The sequence below is a fragment of the Acomys russatus genome, chromosome 13 (genome assembly GCF_903995435.1).
Source record: "Acomys russatus chromosome 13, mAcoRus1.1, whole genome shotgun sequence".
NCBI lineage: Eukaryota > Metazoa > Chordata > Mammalia > Rodentia > Muridae > Acomys > Acomys russatus.
The window spans coordinates 28546055-28573944 of record NC_067149.1 but is presented as its reverse complement, the minus strand read 5'-3'; positions in this window follow the sequence as shown (position 1 = coordinate 28573944).

Genomic DNA, 27890 nt, shown 5'->3' with positions numbered 1-27890 from the left:
CACTGTAGCCCAGGCTGACCTAGAACTCCTGCTTCTGCTTCCGACTCCCAATTTGGGGGATTATAGACATGAGCCTCTATGCTGGGCTCACAAGGCGCCTTTCCTGTTATCTGTCAGGACCCCCCAAGGTCATACCATCACCACCACATCACGCTTCTTCCAAGAACTGCAAGAATTGTTAGAGTAATGGTGCAGCTTGCAATCCCAACCCTTGAAAACTGAAATAAGAGGATCATAATCTTTAGGCCAACTTGTGCTATGGGAGGGAAGAAGGAAGGAAGGAAGGAAAGGAGGGAGGGAGGGAGGGAAGGAGGGAGGGAGGGAGGAGCAAGCTATCTCAATGTTTTATGTCCTGACCTTGGAGACCCTGCAGTAGTGTTCTGAATTTCAGTGTCAAAGGAGCTGAGAGCTAAGGGCAAAGGCCATCTATATCCTCACAGTGTGAGCTGAGGGAGTTGTATGATGTTGATAAACCTCACCTTGCTCATCCGTCAGATGAGATCAAAGTGGGCATCCTGGGGCCATGTAGCCTGTCCCTAATGTGTGTGCCCTTGGAGAATCTCCCTTCACCTTGAAGACCCCAGTGCCCTGTGGCCTCATGACCCCCAGGTGTTGGGATGCTTTTAATGAGTTCTGCCTGGGAACAGCTCTTGCCCAGCAGTGTCTCTGTTCAATAACACGGACCCACGTGAAATGGGGATATGCTGGAGCAGAGCTTTAAACCATGGAACCTAGAGACCAGTCAGGCCCAGAGAGGGCTATGAAGGATACTTCGATGGCAAGGTGAGATGTGGCCAGAGCCACACTCTGCTCCATGGGCCTCCTTTCTTTGTCAGCTTGGGTTGGACAGGGGATCGCCTCTCTAGTAGGAATCCACATGTAGAGGCTGAAGCTGTAACTGTAGGAAGGCTGAGGTTTCAGATGACATCGAAAACCACAACATTATCTAAGTGGGTGAAGGTTGTATAAAAACAAACAAACAAAAACCAAAATTGGGGTGCTTTCTGAAGATACCATCTGCATTTGGTGTGTTCCCAAACTAGACCTTGTTCTCATCCTGTCTCCAGGATCCTGTATCTTTCTGGAAGTCCTTGGGAACAGGATTGCATAAGACCATGTCAGCTCTACACTAATTACCTGCTCCCCACCCTGTGCTATAGAGAATTCTGTGACTCTAAGAGATGAAGTACCTTTTCCAGGGCCTCAAAATAACTTGAGGCATTACCTGAGGAAGAGGGGAAGACATATCTGTTCCCTTATCTACTACACGGCTCTAACTCCAGAACCTTCTAGATCACAAGATTATCAGTAGACTAGCAGCATAGATATCTCCTGGCAGCTCTTAGTTAAAAATGCAGGTGGATCTCTGTGAGTTCCAGGCCAGCCTGGTCTATAATGTGAATCTAGGACAGCCAAGGCTACACAGAGAAACCCTGTGCCCCCAAAACAAACAAACAAACAAAATGCAGACCTGGATCCAGGTGTGGTAGCACACACCTGTAATCCCAGCACTCGGGAGGCAGAGGCAGGGTGATCATTGTGAGGCCAGACTAGTCTACAAAATGAGTTCAGGACAGCCAGGCCTACACAGAGAAACCTTGTCTCAGTGGGTATGGGTGTGGGTGGGAGAAGCAGACCTGGGCTGCCAAGTGAAATCACTTGCCACCAAGCCAGAGAACTCCAGGTTGACCTCCAAAACCCACTTGGTAGAAGGAAAACATTGACTCCAACAAGTTGTCTTCTGGCCCCCCCCCCCCCGCCACACATATATTGCACATCCACACATACATAAATTAATACAAATAAATAAAAATAAATATACTAGCAGATATTGTGGCCCACACCTGTAATCCCAGCACTTAGGGAGGCAGAGGCAGATGGATCACTGTGAGTTTGAGGCCAGCCTGGTCTACAAAGTGAGTCTAGGACAGCCAAGGCTACACAGAGAAACCCTGTCTCAAAAAACCAAAATAAAGAAAGAAAAGAAAACTGACAGTTTTAAAGAATGCAGACCCACAGATCCAACCCAAGTCCTATACAGAAATGATCTGCATTTTAGCCAACTTTTCGTTAATTCACATATGATTCAGAATCCAAGGAACACTGGTCTAAAACTTTCCTTCTTTCTTTTTTTAGGTTTTTCGAAACAGTGTTTCTCTGAGGAACTTTCTTCATCTCTTGTCCTTACGCCAATCCCAAGAGTCTCTGGGTCTCCCAGGCTGCATTTAGCCCCCATCCCAGCACACGATGTTCAAGGCATCCTCATGACATCAGTACAGTGCAAGAAAAGATTTTCTCTCCTGTGTTTTGACGGTTTTTGGTTTTCCTAATTTAAAATGGTCAAAAGAAAGCGATCATGGGTGGAATCTTCTTCTAGCAGAAAACTGTATTAAGAGACTCCTTCTACAATCATAACCAGGTAAGGAAGTGTGTGGGAAGGTGCTTTGTAAATCATAAGGCCAGCGCAAATATTTCTTATAGTTCCCAGACTATTGGAACGACAGAATGATGTCCTTTGTGTGCCCATTCCCAGTAAAATGTTTCTTGGGAATAGAATGTGACATTTAAAGTTTTCCAATTACTCTCACTAGAAAAAACATCTAAGGCACAGGAAGAGTGGTTGTCAACCTTGTCTCTACATGAATGGGGGAAGTTGACTTTAAAATGCAGGAGCATGAGCTCTGGCCCTGGATGCTATGTCTTGAGGTATTGGCGGTGGGGGTGGGGTCAGGGTTGTTTTTAAACACTCCTGGTGATTCTAAAACAAGAGTGAGACCGGGGAGCCACTGAGCTGGAAAGTTAATATTTTCCAGGCTTACTTAAAATATGTGGTTAGGGGACTGGAGAGATGGCTGGGGCTGGAGAGATGGCTCAGTGGTTAAGAACACTAACTGCTCTTCCAGAAGACCTAGGTTCAATTCCCAGCACCCATACGGCAGCTCACGACAGTCTGTAACTCAAATTCCAGGAGATCTGGCACCCTCACACAGACATACGTGCAGGCAAAACATTAATGCACATAAAATAAAACTAAATCTTTAAAGTACGTGGTTAGAAGTTTATCTATATCATATCTCTCTCTCTCTCTCCTTTTCCTTTATTTTTCTCTTTTCCTTCTTAACACATCTTAGTCCTAGAAATATTCTATACTGCCAGGAGGTATCACTGGAGCTGATTCCAAATGGTATAGACTTGACAATGACATTTCTGTTCATTGTTCTTTCTCTTAGAATTTAACATTGCCAAGATAACTTTCATGATACCTAAGCTTCCTTCCTCCCTGACAGGATGGCAAATGCCAAATGAAGTCTTGAGTGCTCAGGAGTGTTCCCCCCTTGAGTTGTTTGGCATCAGGCTGATTTCCTGCTCTTAACAAATGAAGACAAGAGCAGGTTGGTGGTGGCTCATACCTTTGAGCCCAGCTCTCAGGAAATAGAGGCAGGCAGATGAATGTCTGTGACTTTGATGCCAACCTGGTCTACATAGTGAGTTCCAGAACATTAGGACTACACAGTGAGACCTTATCTCAAAAGAGAGAGAGAGAGAGAGAGAGAGAGAGAGAGAGAGAGAGAGAGGGAGAGAGAGAGAGAGAGAGGGGAAAAGAGAGAGAGAGGGAGGAGGATGGACATCGAGACTCTGGGCAGAGAGTAGAAGGAAAGAGAGGAGAGGGAGCCAGGAATAGACTGGGTTGGACAAATCTTTAAAACAGCATCGGGAGGCCAGAGGTATGAGGGAGAAGAACTCTAGAGTTTGAGGTCAGACTGGTCTACAGAGTAAATCAGAAGCTGAAGATACTAAAAGAGAAACTCGTCTCCAAAAAAAAAAAAGATGAGAAAGAAGAAGAAGAAGAAGGAGAAGAAAAGAGGAGAAGAAGAAGAAGAGAAGACGAAGAAGACAGAAGAAGAGAAGAAGAAGAAGAAGAAGAAGAAGAAGAAGAAGAAAAAGAAAAAGAAGAAGAAGAAGAAGAAGAAGAAGAAAAGGGAATGCCAGGTATATTGATATGCCAGTAAACCTAAGTACTAAGGAGTTAAAAGCAAGAAAATCATGGGGTGTGAGGCTAACTTTGGCTACATAAAGACTCTCAAATGTAATAAATAAATAACTTTTTAAAAACCTTACGTATAAAGAAACTGAAAGAAAAGAGAGGGAAGAAAAAAAAAAAAAGGACAAGACAGGTATCTTCATCCTTGATGCCTCCCACGTGGAACTTGAGGTTTGACATCACACAGCCACTGTTCAGGCTTTCCATCGTTGTCCTGTTCCTAAGTCTTCAGTGCCGGTTCACCATTTTACCCTTGAAGCCTGTTGGCATGTTATCCCTTAGGAACAGGGTCCTCACAGGTAACTAGCACTTGCCTTGGGCTCACCATACCTCCTTCTGCCCCAAGTCCAGTGTTCACTGTGAAGAAGAATCGCATTATTTTTTCTGAGACAGGGTTTCTCTGTGTAGCCCTGACTGTCCTAGACTCACTTTGTAGACCAGGCTGGCCTTGAACTCACAGAGATCTGCTTGCCTCTGCCTCCCGAGTGCTGGGATTAAAGGCATGTGCCACCACACCCGACGAGACCTAGTCTTAAAAACCTTTATTATGTCTATGCATTTGGGTGGGGGGAAGGTGGGCATTGTATGTGGGATATGCTCATGTAGAGGTCAGAGGACCACTCACAGGAGTCTGCTATGTCCTCCCACCATGTGAGCCCAAGTCCCAAGGCCTGGTGGCATGTGCCTTTAGTCCACTGAGCCATTTTACTGCCTCTAAAGGGGTGCGTCTTTTCAAATGTGAATTATACCTTAATTTATTTCTAGAAGAAAGGGTAAATACTCTAGCTGTTTGTCTTAAAAGCACTTTTGGTGTTCAAGGTTTATGGCTGCTGTGGAGGAAGCTAGGTATCTATTTTAAATAAACTCCCCAAGTGAGCACTCTTTTTTTTTTTTTTTTTTTAAATTGTTGTTTGTCCATTTGGCTGGTTGGTTTGATTTTCCAAGCAGAGTCTCATGTAGCCCAGGCTGGCCTGGGAGCTCACTATATAGCTGAAGATGACCTTGACTTCCTGCCTCCCCTTCCCAAGGGATCACAGACATATACCACCAGACCTGGTGTAAGGGTGTGTGTGTGTGTGTTTGTGTTTGTGTGTGTATGAACACAGAGGTCAAAAGACAATGTTGGATGTCAGTCCTTATTGTGCCCCTTGCTTGAGTCCTTTGTTTTGTTTGCTGTCTAGGATAGGCTAGCTGGCCCACAAGCTTCTTCCTGGAATTAGCCCGGCTCCTCCTACCATGTCCCTTTAAGATCACCGGGCTCACCGCCACTCTTGCTGCCTTCTAGGGATTCAAACTCAGGTCCTTACACTTTTACTCCTAGAGCCATCTGCTCGGACCCGACTGTTTCTTTTTTGAGACAAGGTCTCACTGTGCCTCTCAGGCTGACCTCCAGCTGACTCCCAGCCTCAGCCTCCCTACTGCTAGGATTATAGGCATGCAGAACCATGCCTGGCTTCCCATGACTCTTTTGTTGCAGTTGGTGGTGGCTGTTAAAAACAGGGTCTCTTGGGGCTGGAGAGATGGCTCAGTGGTTAAGAGCACTGTCTGCTCTTCCAAAGACTCGGGTTCTATTCCCAGCACCCATATGGCAGCTGACACCTGTCTCTTTCTCCAGTTCCAAGGGATCTGACACTTTCACAACAGTGCACATAAAATAAAAAAGTAAAATAAATTATTAAAAATAAAACAAACAAAAAACCAAAACAACAACAACACCCCCCCCAAAAAAAAAAAAACCAGGGTCTCTCTACGTAGTCCTGACTGTCCTGGAACTCACTGTATAGACCAGGTTGGCTTTGAACCCAGGAATTCACCTGCCTCTGCCTCCTGAGTGCTGGGATTAAAGGCATGTGCTGCCACACCCCTGTGACTTTGAATAAAAAGACTAGGGAAGGCTCGCTGGTTCACTGGTTCGCTGAGGCTTCTGCAAGGACCCTCGCCTCCCACCCTTGGCCAGTGGCCTCTAAGGATCCTGCTGTGACCCCTGCCTTCCAGCAGTCCCTGCTGACTCAGTTCTGATTACTTTAATCACTCCCAACATTACGATTTTGAAAAATCGCAGTTTCCACCTTGAGAACATCCACAAATGACTCACGTGTGAGAAAGCTCTCAGTGCCCGCATCACTGCGGAGACTCAGATCAAAACCACAGTGAGTCATCTCTTCAACCCGCTGGAAGAGCACATCACAAAACAATTCTTTTTTTTTTTTTTTCCCCTGGCATCACTGGGGATTGAGTCTACCTTGGGCAAGTGTTCTACCTCTGGGCTACATCCCCAGTCCTAATTTTTTTCTTTTTTTCTTTTTCTTTTTTTTTAAAAGATCAATGAAAATCCACTGAGGAGGCAAAGACAGGTGAATCTCTGGGAGTTACAGGCCTGCCTGGTTTACAAATCTAGTTTCAGGACTACATAGAAAAACCTGGTCTTGGAAAAAGCAAAACCAAAATAAACAAAACAAAACAAAACAAAACAAACAAACAAAAAACAAAAACAAAAAGAAAAAGAGAGATAGAAAAAGAAAAGAAAAAAAGACCAATGAAAACCAAACCCAAAAGCAAACTATAAAACAAAACAAGGCAAACATGGCAGAGGCTCTCGCTGGTAATCCCAGGACCACAGGGGCAGTGGAGGGAAAGGACATAATAAATTCCAGTCTAGCTAGGGTTAGAATGAGACCCTGTCTCAGAGAAAAAGATGATAACTTAAGGAGAGTGGAAGGGATGAATGACATGTACTTGTGCTCACCATTGTCAAAGCAAAATAGTGCAACCACTGTGGAAAGCATGGCATGGTGAGTAAAAGTGCCAGCTACCAAGACTGAAGACCTGAGTTCGATCCCCAGTACCTACATAGGAGGCAAGAACAGACTCTCTCGAGTTGTCCTCTGACTCTCAAATGCATGCTGTGGTGCATACAGCCCTTCTCCCCCAAAAAAAGAAAAGGAAAAAAGGAAAAGGAAATGAGAGGAAAGGAAAAGGAAAGCATATGGTAGTTCTTTAGAAAATTAAGCATAGTCAGGTATGTAGCTCAGTGGCAGGGTACTTTCACAATCGGCCTGAGGCCCTGGCTTCAATACCTCACAGTAACTAAATGTGTAAACAAGTACATAATCCAGTTAAGCACTAAATTACCCATGATCCTTCTCCTCAATGTACACCTCAAAGACTTGACAGGCAACCTCATTAGAGCGATACTATCTTTAAGCCCTATGTGGCAATCCCCTACACACTACTGTGATGCCCCGGGGAAGACAGGGCAATTTCCAAGTCCAGCTACTTCCTTAAGACCATCCAACTTTGGGCTGCTGATAAAAAAATGCTTCGCTGTGGGAGCAGACAGTAGGCGCTCCAAGCCCATCAGCAGCACCACACACTTCGAGGGAAGACCATGGTGCTAATGGGCAAGAACACCACCGCAGCCAACAAGAGCTAGTTGGGCAGGATGAGTCCGTTGTGGCTTGCAGTTCAAGGGGAGCGTGGTGGGGAAGGCAGCAGGAGCAGGGGCCAGCTGCTCATAGCGCGTACACCATCAGGAAACAGTTGAATGCCTGAGCTCAGCTCGCTTCCTCCTCTTTTCATTTTCATTCAGTTTGGGGCCTCTACCCCTGAAATGATGCCACCCAGATTCAGGTTAGATCCTCCCTCTTTTGTTGAAATTCTCTAGAAATACCCTAACAGACACCGGCAGCGGTGTTTCCTCCCATGGGACTCCCAATCCAATCTAGTGGACAGTGAAGCCTAACCAGAATAGCAGGTGGAACTAAGGGTGCTACCTTTAAAATAGATTACTTGGGGCTGGAGAGATGGCTCAGAGGTTAAGAGCACAGTCTGCTCTTCCAAAGGTTTCGAGTTCAATTCCCAGCAACCACATGGTGCCTAACAACCACCTGTAATGAGAACCAGTGCCTTCTTGTGGTGGGCAGGCACACATGTGGGCAGAATACTGTATAAATAGTAAAAAATATAATAAATACATAAATAAAATAGATTACTTTAGGTGGTCGGAGTATGCCCAGTCTAAGTGCTTGATGAGTCTTTGAAAAGAGAGCTCCCGCTGGCAGAGCAGAAGTTCATTAGCAGTACACATGGCAGATTTAGATAGGGAGAGGCCTCTGCCTGTCTGCAGAGCCTGAAGGTGACATGAGATCTTGGGGACCCTGCGTGACTGCCATAAAAGAAATAGGGACCTGTAACTGAAAGGATTCGAGTATGGCTAATGAGCCAGAAGACTTGAGAGTAAGTCAACCCCAGAGGAAGATTCACTGCCCTGCTGACCCCTGGATGGTGACCTTATGAAGCTCAAGACGCAATAAATGGATCCAACTGATAGAGGTGCGAGGTAAATAAGTCCGTCTCATTTGCCAGTCACTGAGTTTGGGGTGATCTGTTCCAGCAGCAACAGAAAACTAATATAAATATATATGTATATGATATTTATTGGTTTTTCAGTGCTTTCCTAGCGAGAGTCATTGCTATGCAGATGTTGCAATGATGCTATTCATCACTTTCCACTTACCCTGCTGAAGCAATCTGTCACTATCTGAGAGCCTCTCTGCAGCTCGGGCTTGAGCGTCCCAGGCATTGTTTCTGAGGCTCTCTGGGAAACACTCCTCCACAGGAGCCTGGCGTCTGGCTGGAGAAAGACCCAGTGCCTGTGGGTTGCTTTCAGAGGCACCAATCAATACTCACCATTAGGACAACTCCACGCATCACTAAACTTTGACCTCCATGCCCCAGAGAGGTTCCAAGATGCCAATGGATGCACAGGCTGTGTCCATAGCCCACGAATGCAATGCCTTCATAGACTCCCATGGGTTAAATCATAGAGACTTTGGCAACGGCAAAATGCTGTTGTTAATGTCCTAGCCTGGACCACGTAGAGAGGACACCTGGATTAAAGCAGTGCCGCTTGTGTCTTAAGAGAGATCTTGAGGATGGATTCTGCAACTGGAATGTTGACCAGATGTCACTGTCCTCTACACGACCCAGTGATGTTGGCATAAAATGTCTTGTAAGCCAGCCATGAAATATGCACATGTGTACAGCCCCGAAACCTGACAACAAGCTTGCACACAACACCCTTCCTGGAAATCAGAAGACAGACTGAAAAGACCTTTAAGTGTGTTTCTCTCTTACATGCAACCTTGGGGGTTTTATTTCCCTAGAAATGTGTGTTTTAGGGGACTTCCTCATACTGGTCTATCATCACTTAAATTGTGGCATTCACAGGAAAAAAAAAGGTGATGAAACCCCGTTTTCCAGTTTGAGTGAGATCCATTGACAAACATCTGTCTAGGCTAAAACCAAGTGGCTAATTCAATCAGGCTTTCAAGTGTAGTCATTTTGACCAAGGGCATCATGTCTGAATGACCTGTTTTAGCTTCTTCTGTCCAGAGTGGCTCACATGTGTGCCCATGTACCAACAGAGGTAGGCCACAGGTGCCTCCTATCACAGAGGGCCAGCAGGAGAGAAGATATGAAGGCCATTGGAAAAGTTACACTTCAGTAACACTAAAAGCCACTGGGAAGCAAAGCAAGCTTCCCTTCCCCTCCCCTCCCCTCCCTCCCCTCCCCTGCCCTCCTCTGCCCTCCCCTCCCCTGCCCTCCTCTCCTCTCCTCTCTTCTCTCCTGCTCCTTAACTTTTCTTGCTACTTTCTTCTGGAATTTTTTGACTCTTGATAATTGCTGTGCCTAAGGTTACAAGTGCAATGTGCCTTGGGTCCATTTCTTTTTGTTTTTCTTTTTCTTTTCTTTCTTTTTTTCTCTGAGACAGGGTTTCTCTGTGTAGCCTTGGCTGTCTTAGACTTGCTTTGTAGACCAGGCTGGCCTCGAACTCACCATGATCTGCCTGCCTCCCGAGTGCTGAGATTAAAGGTGTGCACTACCACAGCCGGCTGTGTGTGTGTGTGTGTGTGTGTGTGTGTGTGTGTGTGTGACAGGGTTTCCCTGTATAGCTTTGCCTGTCCCGGTCTGACTTTGTAGACCAGCTGGCCTAGAACTCACAAAGATCTACTTGCCTCTGCCTCCTAAGTGGTGGGATTAAATATGCCTGAACCACAACATTCAGCACCTTGGATCCATTTCACACTCTGCTTTAAAAAAAAAAAAAAAGTGGAATTAGACTCTAAGACTCATTTCATCCTGCTCCTGAACTTGAATCCATGCAAGTTTGAAATCCCAGGGAAGGTTTTGGCTAGGTGTGGGGCATAGCTGTGTTCTAGTTGGCTGATGCTTCCAACTAGTAGACGAAAGGAGGGAAATGGTAGTAATTCCAGAACAGAGCATGGATGTATCTCTGCTCTGGGCTGTGTCCACAGCACCACCAAAGACCATCACCAACAGAGACTCAGAAATTCCAAACTGACAGTAGCAGAAACACTTTTGCTTCTTTTTCACTTACTTATTATTGTTCAGCATTTTGTTTGTTTTGTTTTTGTCTTAAACTAGCTGTTTTTATTTATTTATTTATTTTTGGTTTTTCAAGACAAGGTTTCTCTGTGTAGCCTTGACTGTCCTAGACTCACTTTGTAGACCAGGCTGGCCTTGAACTCACAGCGACCCACCTGCCTCTGCCTCCCAAGCGCTGGGATTAATGCCAACACCACCCGGCTCTCAACTTCTAATTCTGCTGCCTTCATTTCCCCTGTGTGACCATCATGTCAGGTTCACACAGTGCTGAAGATGGGACCCAGGGCCTCACAAATGCTAAATGAACATTGCCCAAAGGAGCAGCCATGCATAATGTTCACCAGAAGCCATCAGGGTGCTAAGAACAAAAGCAAGGGTGGGGACCAGGCCTGCTCCTGGATCCCTCACACAGTACATGAGTTCATGGTAATGATCACTTATTGCCTATTTCCCATAGGTAGAATGTAAAGTGCTTTATACATTATTATCTCATTTTCCCACTACAATAATCCTGTGGGAAAAAAGTGGCACTCAGAGAAGCTAAGCAACTTGCTTAAGGACACACAGTTCGAAGCCTCAGTCATAGCTCACATGTTAACCCCTCAGCTTGTCCTTCCTCCTTGGCCGTGAGGAGCTGTGAGTGACACAGTTAGATGACGGTAAGAGGACAGGCACTGCCTGGGTCAATGCCGATCTTGTGGAACTAAACAAAATTGTTCCATGCTAACAGCTGTTGAGAGCTTTCAGAACATGGCCTTGGGCCTTTCATGGTTGTGAGGCTTTCCTACAAATGCCTCTTTATTGAATCTTTCCAGGCTGAGCTACAGGATTTAAGCAGTTCAGCAGCTAGTTCTCAAAGATTTCCCCCCGAAAACTCCCTTTTAGCTGGGTGAGAATGTGCCTCCCAGCTCTCTTCTTCTAACCACAGAGAAACACCCTGGGAGTGAAAGGCAAGTGCTAGGTCACGGCTGCCATTTCTCACTGAGCCTTCACAGTGAGGACTGAAGTAGGTAGTTGGACTTGACCCTGGCACAAGCTGGGTTAACCAGAACAAGAGGTGTATAGTGTTCATATTCAACTCCTAGTGTCCTGTGGTACCCTATGGGCCAGGGACAGCCTTCACGTTTACTCTGCATTCCTATTGTTTAGAATTAACATTTTCTTTCTTTCTTTCTTCTCTGTCTCTCTCTTTCCTTCCTCCCTTCCTTCTTTTCTTTTTCTTTTTCTTTTTTGTCCTTGTTGTTTGTTCTACCCATGGTTTCTCAGTGTAGACCAGATTGGCCTTGAACTCAGAAATCTACCTGCCTCTGCCTCTGCCTCAGGAGTGCCAGGATTAAAGGCATGAGCCACCACTACCCAGCTGGGGCTCATGTTTTCATTTCTAGATAATAATTCCCATCTCTGCCTCGGCCAAAGGAAAGCACATTCTGGAAGAAGTCATACTCAAGGGAGAGAAAGGTTCATGTTGGTCCCTAGAACTGGCCTTTCCATGTGTTGGAAGGAGAATTTTCTCCTTGTTACACCCACACCCCTAGTCCTGCTACAGGTGGATAACCTCAGAAACAATGGGGGGGGGGGAAGGAAACGGGAGTTTAGTGTTAAAAAAACAAAAACAAACAAACAAACAAAATACCTCATGGTCTACAAAGTGAATGCCAAGACAGCTAAGGCTACACAGAGAAACCCTGCCTCAAAAAGCAAAACAAACAAAAACTCCAAACCACAACCAAAAAAACTCCTGAACACATTCAAAGATGGCCAATATTATCCCCAAAAGGATGACATATTTTTTGGGAGGATTTGAGACAGGGTTTCTCTGTATAATAGCTGTGGCTGTCCTGGAGCTCTCTTTGTAGACCAGGCTGGCCTTGAACTCACCAAGATCTGCCTGCCTCTGCCTCCTGAGTGCTGGGATTAAAGGTGTGCACCACCACACCTGGCAAGAATGGCATGTCTTTTTTTTTTCCCTTGAAACAGGATTTCTCTGTGTAATAGCCCTGACTGTCCTGGACTCACTTTGTAGACCAGGCTGGCCTTGAACTCACAGAGATCCACCTGCCTCTGACTCTACCTCCCTCTGGAAAAGACAGTTGTGAACCACCTGGTATGGCTGTCAAGAACTAAACCCCGGTTCCGCTCTAGAGCGAGTAATCCCTCTCAACCACCTAGTTGCCACTTCAGAACTAGCATTTTAATGGCACAGGATCCTGAATTTCTAAAGCTCTTTCTCTTCCCTGATCTCCAAGGGCAATGTGCATGTGAAAACCCATGCAATGCCTGGGATTATTTAAGTAGCCCGTGCAGACACAGGTGGTAATGTGAGGAGTCAAAGGGACCAACGGAGGTTGGCTCTAGGCTCATTTCTGTCTAGTAATATTCAAATTGCCTAGGCACTTTAAAACTCCTTTTCTTCCTCATTCATCCTAACCTTGTCCTGAGTTTCTTTCTTTCTTTGTTTTTTTTTTGGTTTTTTTTTTTTTTGTTGTTGTTGTTGTTGTTGTTGTTGTTTTTTGTTTTTGAGATAGGGTTTTTCTGTGCAGCCTTGGCTGTCCTAGACTCACTATGTAGACCGGGCTGGCCTCAAACTCACAGAGATCTGCCTGCCTCTGCCTTCCAAGTGCTGGGATTAAAGGCATGCATCACCACGCCTGGCTTGTCCTGAGTTTCTAAGCTAGTAGAATGGTCAGCACGGAGTCAGAAACACAGCTGGGGCTCATAGATGCTGGGTCCTCTTTCCACAGCTCAAGACATGAGCCCAACTTCCTGCTGGGAACTTACTGAACACCCAAGATGTTCTTTTGTCATCTTCTGTTGGAGGCTTACTCTTTCCTGAGTACCCTGAGAGATGATCACTGCCTACCAGATCCTGTCCATGTGGTGTGTACGGATCCCTTGAGCCCGGGAGAGGACCTCACTTTCCAGGTCCCAAGGGCTATGGTTATGGTGTATGACTGGTTTTTCAAGGCAGGGTTTCCCTGTGTAGCCTTGGCTGTCCTAGACTCACTTTGTAAACCAGGCTGGCCTTGAACTCACAGCAATCTGCCTGCCTCTGCCTCCCGAGTACTGGGATTACAGGCATGTGCGACCGTGCCTGGCTCACTGCATGTATTTTTAATGTGAGCACCTGAGAGAATCTAGTCAGTTGGTGCGCAGAAGCTGGCTGGAGATGGCCCCGGATGGGACACTGATATGAGAGATGTTGGGCACATACCTCAGTTTCCTCATCTGCTAAAGGGAAACACAGACAGCATCTACCGCCTTGGGTTGTGAGGTCATACTGAGATCTTGAATCTAAAGCACAGAGTACAAAGTCAGCACACAGTTCATCACCTCACTCCTGACGTGATTCCTGTCTACCTCTTGGTGTTCCTGAGTGTAGGGTTCAGCATCTGCCAGTCAATCAGCCATTGCCCAAGGTGGATATACCACAGCTAGCAGATGGCAGATGTTTCTTTCCTGACTAGCAACAGAGAGAAGTCAATTGTTTTACTAGCTCTTCAAAGACCCCTGTGTTGCCCCTAGGGCTGTGCTTGCCTGTGGAAATATAGATTCTTCCTCCTCCTCTTCCTCCGCCTCTTCCTCTTCTTCTTCTTCTTTGTTTTTCTTTTTCTTTCTTTTTTGGTTTCTCTGTGTAGCCTTGGCTGTCCTAGACTTGCCTTGTAGACCAGGCTGGCCTCGAACTCACAATGATCCATCTGCCTCTGCCTCCCAAGTGCTGGGATTAAAGGCATGTGCCACCACGCCCAGCTCTTTTTCATTTTTCAAGACAGGGTTTCTTGCTGGGGAGGGATGGCACATGCCCTTAATCCCTGCACTCGTGAGGCAGGGGCAGGCAGATATCTTTGAGTTTGAGGCCTGCCTAGTCTACAATGTGTTTCCAGGACAGTCAAAGCAACACAGAGAAACCCTGTCTCGAAAAACAAAAACAAGTTTCTCTATGTAGCCCTGGCTGTCCTAGATAGACTCTCTTTGTAGACCAAGCTGCCTGTTTCTGTTTCCTGAGTGCTGGGATTAGAGGCAGACAGTATAACCATCTCAACTATCAGGCTTCCTCCTCCTTCTTCCCCTCTTCCTCCTCCTCTTCCTCTTCCTCTTCCTCTGGTGCTGGAGATTGACCCAGGGGCTCAATGAGACAAAGTACTCTATCTCAGCAGCTCCATTTTTATGTCCACTTTTTAATTATCTCTTTATGTATTTGTGTATGTGTCACATGCATGGAAGTGGCACAGCACATGGGTGGTGGGTAGAAGACAACTTCCAGAAGTCAGTTCTCTCCTCCTACACCGTGGGTCCTGGGGATTGAACTCAGGTTGGCACTGAGCAGCATTACCCTGAGCCATGTCAACAGCCCTAAGCTGTTTATATGTGTGTATTTATTGAGGCAGGGTCTCATGTATCTCTTTATTGGCCTCCAGTGCATCATGCCATAGAAAGTGACCTCATAATCCTGACCCTCCTACCTGGACCTCCCAAATGCTGAGAGTACAGTTTGTTTGTTTGGTTGTTTGTTTGGTTGGTTGGTTGGTTGATTTTTCTAGACAGAGTTTCTCTGTGTAGCTTTGGCTGTCCTGGACTAGCTTTGTAGACCAGGCTGGCTTCGAACTCAGAAATCCATCTGCCTCTGCCTCCCTAAGTGCTGGGATTAAAGGTGTACACCAGCAAGCCCGTCTCTGTTTTAGAAATTAAAACAAAGCTGTGAGTTTGTTGCCAGCCTGGTCTACAGAGTGAGCCCAGGAGAGCCAAGGCTACACAGAGAAACCCTGTCTCAAAACACTAAAAAAAAAAAAAAAAATTTTCTGAAACAGAAATCTCATAAATTTCCCAAGATGGATTTGAATTTGCCTTTCTCCTGTCTCCGCCTCAAGAGTAGCCGTAATTACAGGCCTGAGGCAATGAGGCCAGGTTTCTTTCTTCCTGTACTGAGAGCCAGAGCCTTGCCCTAGGGTGGGAATTGTAGTCTCTGCAAGCTGCTCCAGTCCCTCCGGTTTACGTGGGAATGGTGACTGGCTAGTGAGGTAAAGTGTCACTGAGGAAGGGGGGAGTGGAGGACAAAGGAGCACCCGTCCTCTTCCTGCTTCAGGCCCAGTCATGTGAGCACAGGATGCTCGGAGCTGGAGCAGCTATTTTGTGACAATGAGGACGAGTACAAGGACAAAAGGCAGTATAGTTAGGATTGTGTGACAGAAAAAGACAAGTCCAGATACTTAAAGCTCTTGCTGAGCTGTCAGATGGGCTCTGAGGCTGCCCGTCTTCAGAACACGTTCAATCCAGTCTCACTGTTGCTGTGTTTTGCACTATTGCTCATCCAGTTTTCTCCTACACGGCTACATTCTTTGTCCGTTGGCCAAGCCTAGAAGAGGACTATACTATGCAAATTCTGCCTAGTAATAAAGACATCCCATCCCCATTTTTCTTCCTGTACATTTGAGTAATTGAGTATCTTTAAATAAATTCCACCCTCACCATAGTGAATCTGCCCTCGAAAAGGTCACTGATGGCCTCATGATTGACACGTCCAACATCTTCATTGAAGTTTGTATCCAAGCTGTTCTACTGGACAGCGTGAGCATGCTTCCTGCCACCCCCTTCCCCCCCCCCCCCCACTCCCCGGGACTGAATCCAGAGTCTCATATGTACTAGGCAAGGTCTATACTGCTGAGCGACCTCCTCACCTGTTTTAAGGTGAAATTTGAGATGAGAGTCTCTAAATCCTCCAACCTGGCCTCAAACTCCTTCTGCCTCAGCTCTCTGAGTATCTGCCTGTGCCATTGTGTTTAGCCTGGTAATTGTTATGTTTTTAGTTTGTTTTCTATATTAGTGTGGGTGTCTGTGCATGTGTACATATGTGCACGTTTGTGAGGGCAGACGGAGATGCATGTGTGTGGGGAGTGAATGTGGGTGTGTGTCATTGCTGTCATTGTCCTTTGTGACAGTCCTTACGCACTATCCATCTTTTTCTTTATTTATTTTTGTTCTGTTCGTAGACAGTCTCTCTCTCTCTCTCTCTCTCTCTCTCTCTCTCTCTCTCTCTCTCTCTCTCTCTCTCTCTCTCTCTCTCTCTCTCTCTCTCGCTCTCATTGACCTGGAAATCACCTCTGGCTGGTCAGAGAGCTCCAGGGATCAGCCCATTTCTGTCTCTTCAGGCTGGGATTACAATTGCAAGCCACCACATCTGTTTTTTGTTTGGTTAATTGGTTTTGTTGTTGTGGTTGTTGTTTGAGACAGGGTTTCTCTGTGTCTCTCTAGCTGTCCTGGAACTAACTTTGTAGACCGAGCTGACAGAAATCTTCCTGCTTCTGGTTCCCAAGTGCTGGGATTAGAGGCGTATACTACCCAGCTTGTTCTTTGTTTGTTTACTCACTATTTTGTTGTTTTGGATTTTTGAAGACAGGGGTTTCCCTATGTAGCCTTGGCTACATAGTCCTAGAACTCACTCTGTGGACCATGCTGGCCTTGAACTCAAAGAGCCACCACACCTGACCTTTGTTTTTCTTTTTAACCATAGATGGATTCCGGGGATCAGCTCAGGTCCTTGTTCTGTGAGGTAAGGGTTTTATCAATGGAGCTATTTCATCTCTCCATCCCAGCTCTCATTTTTCTTACTAGATATCCCAGACTGAGCTCTGGAACTCTATAGCAGTCCTTCTGCCTCAGCTTTCCAAGTTCACAGCTCTTCACATTTGCATACTCTTTTTTTTTTTTTGTGCGTATCTTATGCATACAAGCATGTGAACACAGTGTGCACGTGTGGAGGTCAGAGAACATCTCGTGGGAATCAGCTTTCCCCTTGCATCATGAGGATTCTGGCACAGAATTCGAGTCATCAGGCTTGGCGGCAAGTACCTCCACCCACTGTTCTGTCCTCTGCAGCCCCTGTGCTCCCGTCTTTACAGTGAACTCCCCATTAAGTGAGCACAGTTATTTTTTTCTTTCTAGCTCACTGGCTCCTCCTCTGTGTCCCTTCATTTTCTGCCCTTGTAGCCACACCCAAACCCTAACCTTTGACCTTTGACCCTTATTAAATGCTTTCTCTGCATGCACCTTTCCAGTCTGAGACTTTGGTGACAGTCTATGGATGTTAGTGGTCTCTGTCCTTATTTTCTCTCTCTCTCTCCATTTTTTCCCCTGTGTTTGTATGACTTGCATGTGTGCATGCATCTTTACAAGTGTCGTGGACATGTGTGCATGCGTGTATGGGGGGTCGGGGTACATGAATGTGGAAGCCAAAAGGTGATGTCAGGTAATCCTCAATCACTCTTTCCCCTTTTTTCATTGGGTCGATGTCTCTCAGTTAACTCTGGAGCTCACCAGTATGGCCAGGGTCCCTAAAGATTCTGGAGGGTCCCTGTCTTCCCCCTTCAAGGCTGGAATTACAGGCCTACCACCATGCCCACTAGGCTTTTGGCAGCATCTCCTTGTTCTCTGCCACAGCCTTATCGGTCAGTTCTCAACTGTGAAAATTTTTGTGTTTTTTATCTCCCACTCTCAGCCATCTGCATCACCACTTGAGTGGATGTGCTAAACTCAAATGGATCCATGCACTGCCTTTTAAGATCGCCACAAGGGGAGAGGTGTGAGAGAGCAATCGGTGTGGAAACGGAAGTCTCCATGATGCCCTCCCCATGGAGCACAGACCCGGTGCCAACATTGCTTTCCGGCTCTCCTAGCCCATCACCATCTAGCGCCTCATGCCAGGCTCATGACTGGATGCGTTCTGAGCATACTCCAGGTCTCATTCCAAATCACACTGCGTTTCTGCACAGCGCCAGCTAACCTAGACCTAAGGTTCCTAGCTTGAGCTACTGACTCTTGCTAAATGTCCCTTGAGGAGTGGACTTGGGCATCACAGTAGCATATGTGACTCGTTTCAGAAGTGATCACTGTCAACCTATTGTCTCTTTTGCCTTGATAGCCTGTGGCCTACATAGTGATTTTGAGGGCTTGATCTTGGGAGTCGCCTTGTCTTTCGCTGGTGAAGCATTCGTCCCACCTTGGAAGGTGCGTAGGTGTACCGGTTGCTAAGAAGTTGGTTTTAAGTGAGGGAAGCCTTGCTCTTATTTGATTATTTTCCCCCTCTGACCTCAGCCCCTTAGTTTAGAGCCGTGGATTCTCAATCTTGCTAATGCTTCAGCCCTTTGATACAGTTTCTCCTGTTGTGCTGACCCCCAGCTATGAAATAGTTTTCATTGCCACTTTATAATTAACAAATTCCGCTACTGTTATGGATCCTAAATATCTGATATGCAAGATATCTCACATTAGACTCCTGAAAAGGTGTTGCCCCCCACTGGTTGGGAACCACTATCTTAGAAACAGTCTCATATAACCCAGGCTGACCTCAAAGTCACTGTCTAGCCAAGGGTGATCTCAGACTTTGGATTTTCCTGCCTCTACCTCCTCAGTCCTGCTATTGTAGACTTGCACTACACACCTAGTTTGTGTGGCCCTGCAGATTATGTGGTACCCAGGGCTTCGCACATGCTAGATAGGCACTCTACCAACTGAGCTACATCTCTATTCTTTCTACAAAACTTTTATTAAGCATTCTAGTCAAATCTCCTATTTTTTCCCATAATAGTCTACACAGGACCACACCCACTAACACTCAGAACATTGTATGTCAGTGCCAGTCAAGACACTACCTTAATAAATACCTGTCAGATAGAATCAAACTCACTCTATCTTGAAGCCTCTTCTAGAATCAGAAGGATCAGCCCCAGGCCTGTGCCCAGGAATCGGGTGGTTTAATTTACCCCTATATTACCATACCAGGCCAGCTCTGTCTTCTCTTAACCACACCCAACATACCCACCACCCACCCAAGAAGAGGCTGTGACCCAAGAGGCTGTGACCCAAGAGCTGGTGACACCTGAGAACTCACTTCTCTTCCAGTATGCCACATTGCTTTCCTCTCCCAATTTTGGGCACAGAATCCTGAGATGGACTAAGGACAAGGTGCCATCTTCTTCGCCTCTCCCAGTATGAGAAATCACCTCCATAGCATGTCTACCACTGTAAGCAGGGATGCAAGGGATAGCCTGGATCCTATAGATCCTATTCAAAGATCCTATTGGATCCAGAAAAAGTGTGCATGCTGGGGAGAAGGGTCCAGTGTTTAAGGAGTTGGCTGGCAAGTGGTTAATATGCATCCTTTAGTCCCAGCAGGCTGTTAGAGGATGTCAAATCCATATTCATATTTGACATCCAACCCTCTGCCTGAATACCAGATTAAGGACCCAGTGCTGGGTTTTAAGGTCAGCTCCATTTGAATACCCAAGCCAGGTGCAGACACATCCAGGCTAGACCTTTGGACCATGCATGTTGCAATCCAGATGCTCTGCAAAGGTCACTGACGGTGAGAGAGAATGTGCTGTTTCCTTTTAGCATCTTCCATAGGGAGCCTTGGACAGTAGACCTGGCCCCAAGCCCACATTCCCCACCAGAATCAGGAAACAGTAGCAGCTGCAGTTGTTGTTAGGGATGAAGGGTCAGGCACTGGGGAGCTGAAAGAGATCAGAAGGGGTAGGGTGGCAGGAAGGAGGTCGTAAAATTGACCTTGCTTAGGCTCTGCCTGCATTTGGATTGCCCAGAGACAATTCTGCAAAAGGCAAACTATCAGGCTTTTCCCGACAGCCCTGATCAACATGTTCCATATTACCAAAGGAACTGTTGTCATTTATTAAAGGAGGATTTGCCAGACTCCACGGTTTTCTAGCTTTCCTAGATTCCACTGTGTCTACAGTTTTTCTAGTCCCACAACTTTGCCTCCAACAGTATCCAGAGGGAAGGGCTGGAGCACATATGTTGTTTGAAATCTCTTTTTGTTTGCTTCTTTGCTATTTATTTTTGAGGAATTTGTCAGACAGAAAAAGAACCACATAGCAATAAAATGTTAGTGCAAACAGAAACTCTCCAAAATGTTGTGACACAGAACCTGGAAATATGACTTCTCAGTTAAAGGCCAAAAGACAAAAGGTAAGGAAACAGCTACATTTTCTTTATTCACAAAAAAATCCTGCTGTTCAGTTTTCTGAATTCCCTCCCCTCCCCTCCCCTCCCCTCCTCTCCCCTCCCTTTCCCTGCCCTCCCCTGCCCTTTCCTCTCTTTTCCCTTTCTTCTCTTCCCATCCTCTCCCGTTCCCTCTCCTCCCCCTCCTCTCTTCCCTCCTTTTTCTCCCCTCCTTCCTCTCTCCTCTCTTCTTTTCTCCTCTCCTCACCTCCCTTCTCCATTATTTTCTCTTCCCTCCTGTCTCCTCACTTCTTCTCTCCTCTAATCTTATGCATCCAGACCGACTTCAACTCACTGTGTAACAGAAGATGTCCTTCAACACCAGATCCTCGGTCTCTACTTCCCTTGTGCCAGGGTTATGAGCAAGCACCATTCAGCACTAAGCCCAGGGCTTTATTCATGAACGCCTTTAATCCCAGCACTCAGGAGGCAGAGGCAGGTGGATATCTGTGAGTTCAAGGCCAGCCTGGTCTACAAAGTGAGTCCAGGACAGCCAAGGCTACACAGAGAAACTCTGTCTCAAAAAACAAAACAACAGAACTACCAATGTAGTCCCAAATGAGTGCTTCCGAGGCATCATATAGAGGGGAATTGTCAGAACAGAGCCCTTGCTGCCAGCCAGGCATCTTGGATTTGAATCCTGCTGGATGATCCTTCTTGTAAGCTCCCTAGTCCAGAACTCCAGTCCAAGGTCAAGGGGGGACAATGGCTTTCTAGTGGCTCACTCCAGGGGACATTTTATTTTTTCAGTCCTCTTCTGCTCCATCCAATGACGGGTCCTCTGGTGACTTGGCGTCAGTGTCCTTTTGTCCTGGTCATCTCCAGCTTTACATTTTCTTTCTAGAGCTTTCTGGGTGGTGGCACCCTTTCGCTCCATTAGCCTTGGAGTAGCTGCCTTGGCCAAGATTGTGTGGTTGTATGGGAGCTTTGTGTGCCTGACCTTTCCCGGTAGCCCTCTGTCATCCCTGAAGGGCGGGCTTTCTGACCTGTCCATTCAGCCAAGGCCATGAGTAGTTAAGAAGCCTCCACTGAAGGCCACAGAAAGAGTGAGTGGCAAGGCTGGAATTCCAGTGCAGGCCTCTGGATCCAAAACCAACATTCTGTAATTAAGCTAGACCTTCTCTGGAGATCCTCCCTTGCATAGAATGTTCTGTAGGGCCTGTGTGTTTGGCTCATTTTCTTTCTTTGTGCTTGAATCCCTGCTGTAGCTTAGGCACAGAACTTGCCCTCAGTTAACTTTTGTATATCATCAACCCAGTCCGTCCTGTTGTCCTTATTGACACAATGTTGCTTTTTTTTTTTTTTTTTTTTTAAGTTTTTCAAGACAGGGTTTCTTTATGTAGCCTTGGCAGTCCTGGACTCACTTTGTTGACCAGGCTGGCCTCGAACTCACAGCAATCCACCTGCCTCTGCCTCCTGCGTGCTGGGACTAAAGGTGTGCGCCACCACACCTGGCTACAGTGTTCCGTTTTTATGGGTTTTTATGTACCAGCATGTGCACAGCATCTTGTAGAAGTGGAGCCATCCGTGGACTCCAGGGCTGTTGTTAGATTCTTGATGATTGACATACGACTCTTCCAATAAGACGCAGAGGGGGAATTTTTCTGCGCCTAATTAGAGAAGTTTCCCCCTCTCCTAAAAGGACATATGGAAGGTAGTCAGCCTCTTGTTTCTTACCGGATGTTCCTTGTAACAAAGGGCTGGTGGCACTGTTTGCATCCTTAAGTTGCCACAAACAAGGGAAGGATGGGGCTTGGGGTCTTCAGTGACAACATGATAAGTAATGCATTCTCTCATGGTTTGCACAGGCCTTATTTGTGCATGGGTGGGGGCAGCGGGCTCATCTTTGTCAATGTTATTATCATCCTGTTGTCACTTGAATTCTAAATGACATATCAAAACTGTGTGGTGTGGTGTGCCTCCCATTTGAGCCCAGGGCTTTATTATGTCAGACAAACGCTCTCCTGCAGCCCCGCGGCCCTAATCAAATTTGTCATGCCAACAATTCAACTCATAGGTTCCCCCTCTGAACATCTTCTGATTCCATCTCTGTTAATACCGCTATCAGTCACCCTTCTTCTCTCCTTCCTTTCCCCTGAAACCCAGTCTCCCATCACCCCAAGAGAGTTTCAGCATGAACCCTTCACCTTCCTTTTCGGTTCTTTGCTGTTTCTTTCTTTGCTGATTTTCTGCTCTCTTTCCAAGCTGGCCCCCAAACCACGTGCATCTGTTCACAGTGTTGTCAAAGAGACTAAAAGCTTAGTGTGAGTCCTGCACCTTCAACTGATTATAACAGTGAATCATCTGCCACTGTGTTCAAAGTGGGATCAACCTGGTATTATAGTTCATAAGATGCTGGGGGGGGGGGGGGGAGGCTGAAGAGATAGCTCAGTGGTTAAGAGCACTGACTCTTCTTCCAGAGGACCCAGGCTCAATTCCCAGCACCCACATGGCAGCTCACAACTGTCTGTAACTCCAACAAAACACCAATGCACATAAAATAAAAATAAATATGCTCTGGGGCCGGACTGAGTGCTCTGCTCTTTTGTCTCTGCCACTCCACACGTGTACCAGGTTTCAGCGCATGGACTGCCTCGCAATGCCGGGCCAGCGCTCCGTGTCACCACGCTGCATGTGCTGTTGACCTACTCATGCTGACGTGCCTCTATGGGTCACTGTGTGGGTCACCCCACCTGGTCCTGAGCTCTCATTCACATTCAGATCCTCTGATACAATGAGTAGCTCCACTTGCTAGAAATTTCTCTCCTTATTGTCCTCTTGCTTCTTGGTGTGACCTCAATTCTGGTTCAGTCCCAGGGTGGAGAGGAGTGTCTATCTGGCCTCGGGGCGTCTGCTCACCGCTAGTTGCCGTAGAGATATTACTGGTGTGTTTCTTGGTCGCTAAGAGCCAGACAGTGGTCTTGGCAGAGCCCACCCCCAGGGCAGAGCTCCTGCAAGCTCTGAGTCAGCAGCCTTTGGCTTCTTCTACATAAACTGCTTCCTCCAGGGTCTTGCTGTTTGCCCGCCCCTCTCCTCCCCAACCCCTCTGGGAGTTGTTTTCTTGTCTGGAAAAAGGCCTTCCTTCTTCCTAGCACTTGTTGATTCCCCCCCCCCCCCCCTCTTCTGTCCTGTGACTGGGAACAGGCTAATCTGCTGAGTAAGGGGTAATGAGAGGACAGCTGCAACCACCTTCACCTGGTGGTCACCCAGCTGCCTCTGTCTGCTCCCAGGCCAGCTTGACCTCTCACTGCTGGATCCAGCCACTCAAGCCCACATGTCATCTGCAGCACACTTTATCCCAGTACTGCCAGTCCCTGGCATGGGACACACAGCAGGGACTTCAAGTATGCCTGTGAACACTCAAATTAAAAGTGAGAAGGATGTGAGTTACACTCAGTTTGAATGAGTCTCTGTTTGTGTGTGATCTTGGGCTGGACTTTATTGTCTGTTTCTTGGCATGAAGAGGGGCTGTAGAGGGAGCAAACAGCAAGGTGCCCTTCAAAGTCCTGTGCTTGGCATCTTCTCCTCTTTTAAGCCTTCCCAGATTCAGGCTCAGTTGTACCAGCTCCTCTCCTAACTCAAGTTCCTCTTTCCCCTGTAAACCTGTCCCATGGATTCAGAGAGAAAGAGAGAGAGTGTGGGGGGGGGGAGTTAGGGGGGGTTCTGGGGATCAAACTCAGGTCATCAGACCTGCATATCAAGTGCCTTTTACCCACTGAGCCATCTGGCCAGCCCCTGATTCATAGATTTTTTTTTCCCCCTTGCTCCTTCAAATTGGGCCTTTCTCCTTCCTCTAGCTAACCATTCAGCATTCTTAAAGAGTTCCAGGCCTCTGGTGTGTGGTGACTTCAGAGAACTTGAAATTCTGGTTTCACCATAAGCTGGCTGGCTGCGTGGATGTGGGACACCAGAGTGTGTGCCCTCCAGTTCCTCCTTTGAGCTATGGTCAGGGATTGACCACAGCTGACTTCCGAGAACCTTCAGAGCCCAGACAACGGAATTCAGCCCCTGGCCTAGTTACTTTCAGCATATGTGACTCAGGACAAATGATCCATTCTCCCTTTTCCCTCCCTCCTCATCTCCCATTTATTTTGGCTTTAGTTTCTTTATTTATAACAAGGGCATCATGATAGAATCTGCCTTGCAGGGTTATTGTCAGTATCCACTGTGATAAAAACACACTAAGTATGAGGGGCTTGGTAATGATACGGATTCTACCACTAGAGAGGCAGGAGGGTGACATTTCCTTTTCTGTTTGTTTGTTTGTTTGTTTGGGGGGGGAGGGGTCGAGACAGGGTCTCTCTGTGTAGCTTTGGCTATCCCAGATTCACTCTGTAGACCAGGCTGGCCTCGAACTCACATCTGCCTGCTTCTGCCTCCCAAGTGCTGGGGTTAAAGGCGTGTGCCACCATGCCATGCCCAAGTTTTCTTTTCCTTCCTTCCTTCTTTCTTTCTTTTCTTTTTCTTTTTAACTTAAAAATTCTTTTTTCTTTTTTTTAAGACAGCATAGCCCTAATTGTCCTGGAACTCAGAGATCCACCTGCATCTGCCTCTCAAGTGCTGAGATTAAAAATCATCACCACCCCAGTTTAAGCCCAGGGGCTGGAGGTTTGGCGCAACAGTTAAGAGCACTGGATCACAAGGACTAGAGGGATCCTAGAACCTACCTCAGGTGGCTCACAAGCCCCATTAGCTCCAGCGCCAAGGGGTAGGAAGCCCTCTTCTGACCTCTGAGGGTGCCTGCACATGTATGCACATACATACATTCACAGACTCATGTGCACATACACAAAGATTTAAAAAAAATTATTTTTAAACCCAGGGACCATCAAGATGGCTCAGTTGGTAAAGATACTTGCTGATAAACCTAAAAATTCAAGGTCCTTCCTCAGAACCCACAAGGTAGACAGAGAGAATGCATTCCTGCAAGTTGTTCTGTGACCTCCACGTGCAACCCTTAGCACACCTGGACCCATATATGCCACACACAGACAGACACAGTTAACTTTTTAAAAGGAAGCTGGAGCCCAGCTTGGACTACACAGAGAGAGTCTGCCGAAATAAAACAAAACCTCATGTTCTTAGCACCTGCCTGAGCAAACCCTGTCATCTTTGAGGGTTACTGACCCCAGGGGCATCTCTACCCACAAATTCAGAACTGTAACAAAACACCACAGAGCAAACACTTAAGGAACAGAAATGGGTTCTCACAGCGGGAAGTCTAGATTGAAGGTGTTTGGCAGCTGTGGCCTCGCACGGGCCTCTTTCTCTAGCTTGCAGATGGCTGTCTCTTGATAGAAATGCCCTCGTAAGGCCATTCCTTCACAGGTAGACTTTTGAGATCTGAGTGTGTCCAGATGTTTCCTCTTCTTCCATACAGTCCTCCCCCTCCTGCTTTTATCCTCTTCATTTTATCCTCATTGTCCTCCTCCTCCTTTTATCCTCTTCATTGTCCTCCCCCTCCTTTTATCCTCTTCATTGTCCTCCCTCTCCTCCTCCTTTTATCCACTTCATTTTATCCTCATTGTCCTCCTCCTCCTTTTATCCTCTTCATTGTCCTCCCCCTCCTCCTCCTTTTATCCACTTCATTTTATCCTCATTGTCCTCCTCCTCCTTTTATCCTCTTCATTGTCCTCCCCCTCCTCCTCCTTTTATCCTCTTCATTATCCTCCCCCTCCTCCTCCTTTTATCCTCTTCATTGTCCTCCCCCTCCTCCTCCTTTTATCCTCTTCATTGTCCTCCCCTTCCTCCTCCTTTTATCCTCTTCATTGTCCTCCCCCTCCTCCTCCTTTTATCCTCTTCATTGTCCTCCCCACTCCTCCTTTTATCCTCTTCATTGTCCTCCCCCTCCTCCTCCTTTTATCCTCTTCATTGTCCTCCCCACTCCTCCTTTTATCCTCTTCATTGTCCTCCCCTTCCTCCTCCTTTTATCCTCTTCATTGTCCTCCCCCTCCTCCTCCTTTTATCCTCTTCATTATCCTCCCCACTCCTCCTTTTATCCTCTTCATTGTCCTCCCCTTCCTCCTCCTTTTATCCTCTTCATTGTCCTCCCCACTCCTCCTTTTATCCTCTTCATTGCCTTTTCTCTCCTCCTTCTCATCTTCTTCCTTGTCTTTCTCCTCAATCACTTCCTTCTCTCTTTCACCTTCTCTCTTTCTTTTTTGGCTTTGTTTTCTTGAAACAGGCTCTTGTTATGTTACCCAGGCCAGCACAACTTGGGGTCAGTTCCCATTTTCCACCTCAGGTTGGCTTTAGCGCAAGCATAAATACATTCACTATAAAACTACAAACAAGTTTAGGTCAGAGGATACCTTTCCAAGAATCCATTCTCTAATCCACATTGGGTTTTTTTGTTTGTTTGTTCGTTTGTTTTTACAGACAGGGTTTCTTTGTGTAGCCCTGGCTGTCCTGGAACTCTCCTTGTAGACCAGCTGGCCTCGAACTCACAGGATTGGCCTGCCTCTGCCTACTGAGTGGATCAAAGGTGTGCGCCACCACCACAAGGCTCATCTACATTGTTTTGTTTGTTTGTTTTGAGACAAGGTTTCTCTGTGTAACCTTGACTGTCGTGGGCTCACTTGTAGACCAGGCTGGCCTTGAACTCACAACGATCTGCCTGCCTCTGCCTCCCAAGTACTGGGATTAAAGACGTGCGCCACCACTGCCCAGCTCCACATTGTTTTTAAGGCAGGGTCTCTTGTTATTTCTGCTGCTACATAGCATGTGAGAGAACTTCCAGCTGAATCTTTTATCTCCACCTCCCATCTCCAAATAGAAGCTCTGGAGTTACTCATGGGAGCCACAGTGTCTGGCTTTTGTGTGTGTTCTGAGCATTTACCTCAGACCCACAGACTTGCAAGGCAAGTGCTTTTGTCTGTTGAACCATTTCTATGGCCCAGTAATGGTGGTTCTTAACTCACTGGATTGTTTGAGGCTTTAAGAGAAAAGTAGATGTAAACACATTTTTGTCTTGCCTTCCATTATTTCTGAGTATATACTGTGTATGGGGACCTTTTCTACTCTAGTCTAGACACTACAGATATAAAAATTAAGTTCTAGCCAACCCCCAGCAGGCAGGCAGACAGGCAGGCATTAACTTTGGTGTAAGGTGTTGGGGGCAGGTTCAGGCTTAATCAGCTAAGGTGAAATGTAGCACTTTGAATGGTGTTGCTGACTTGAGCTCATGCTATGTAAGATACTTAAGGATTTTTTGAAGAGGGATTTAGCAGGCACCAGGACACTGGGTAGCTTTGGAGCTAGGGAGAGATCCAGTAGTGAACAGACAGAAGGGCTTTAGGAGGTCTGCCCTTGGCAGAGAACAGCAAGGCCATTGTATGGCCACAGTTAACCTGGGGGCAGGGCTGAAGCTGTATACACAAGATTCTGGGTCCTTTTATTTTGGTTTTTCAAGGCAGGGTTTCTCTGTGTAGCC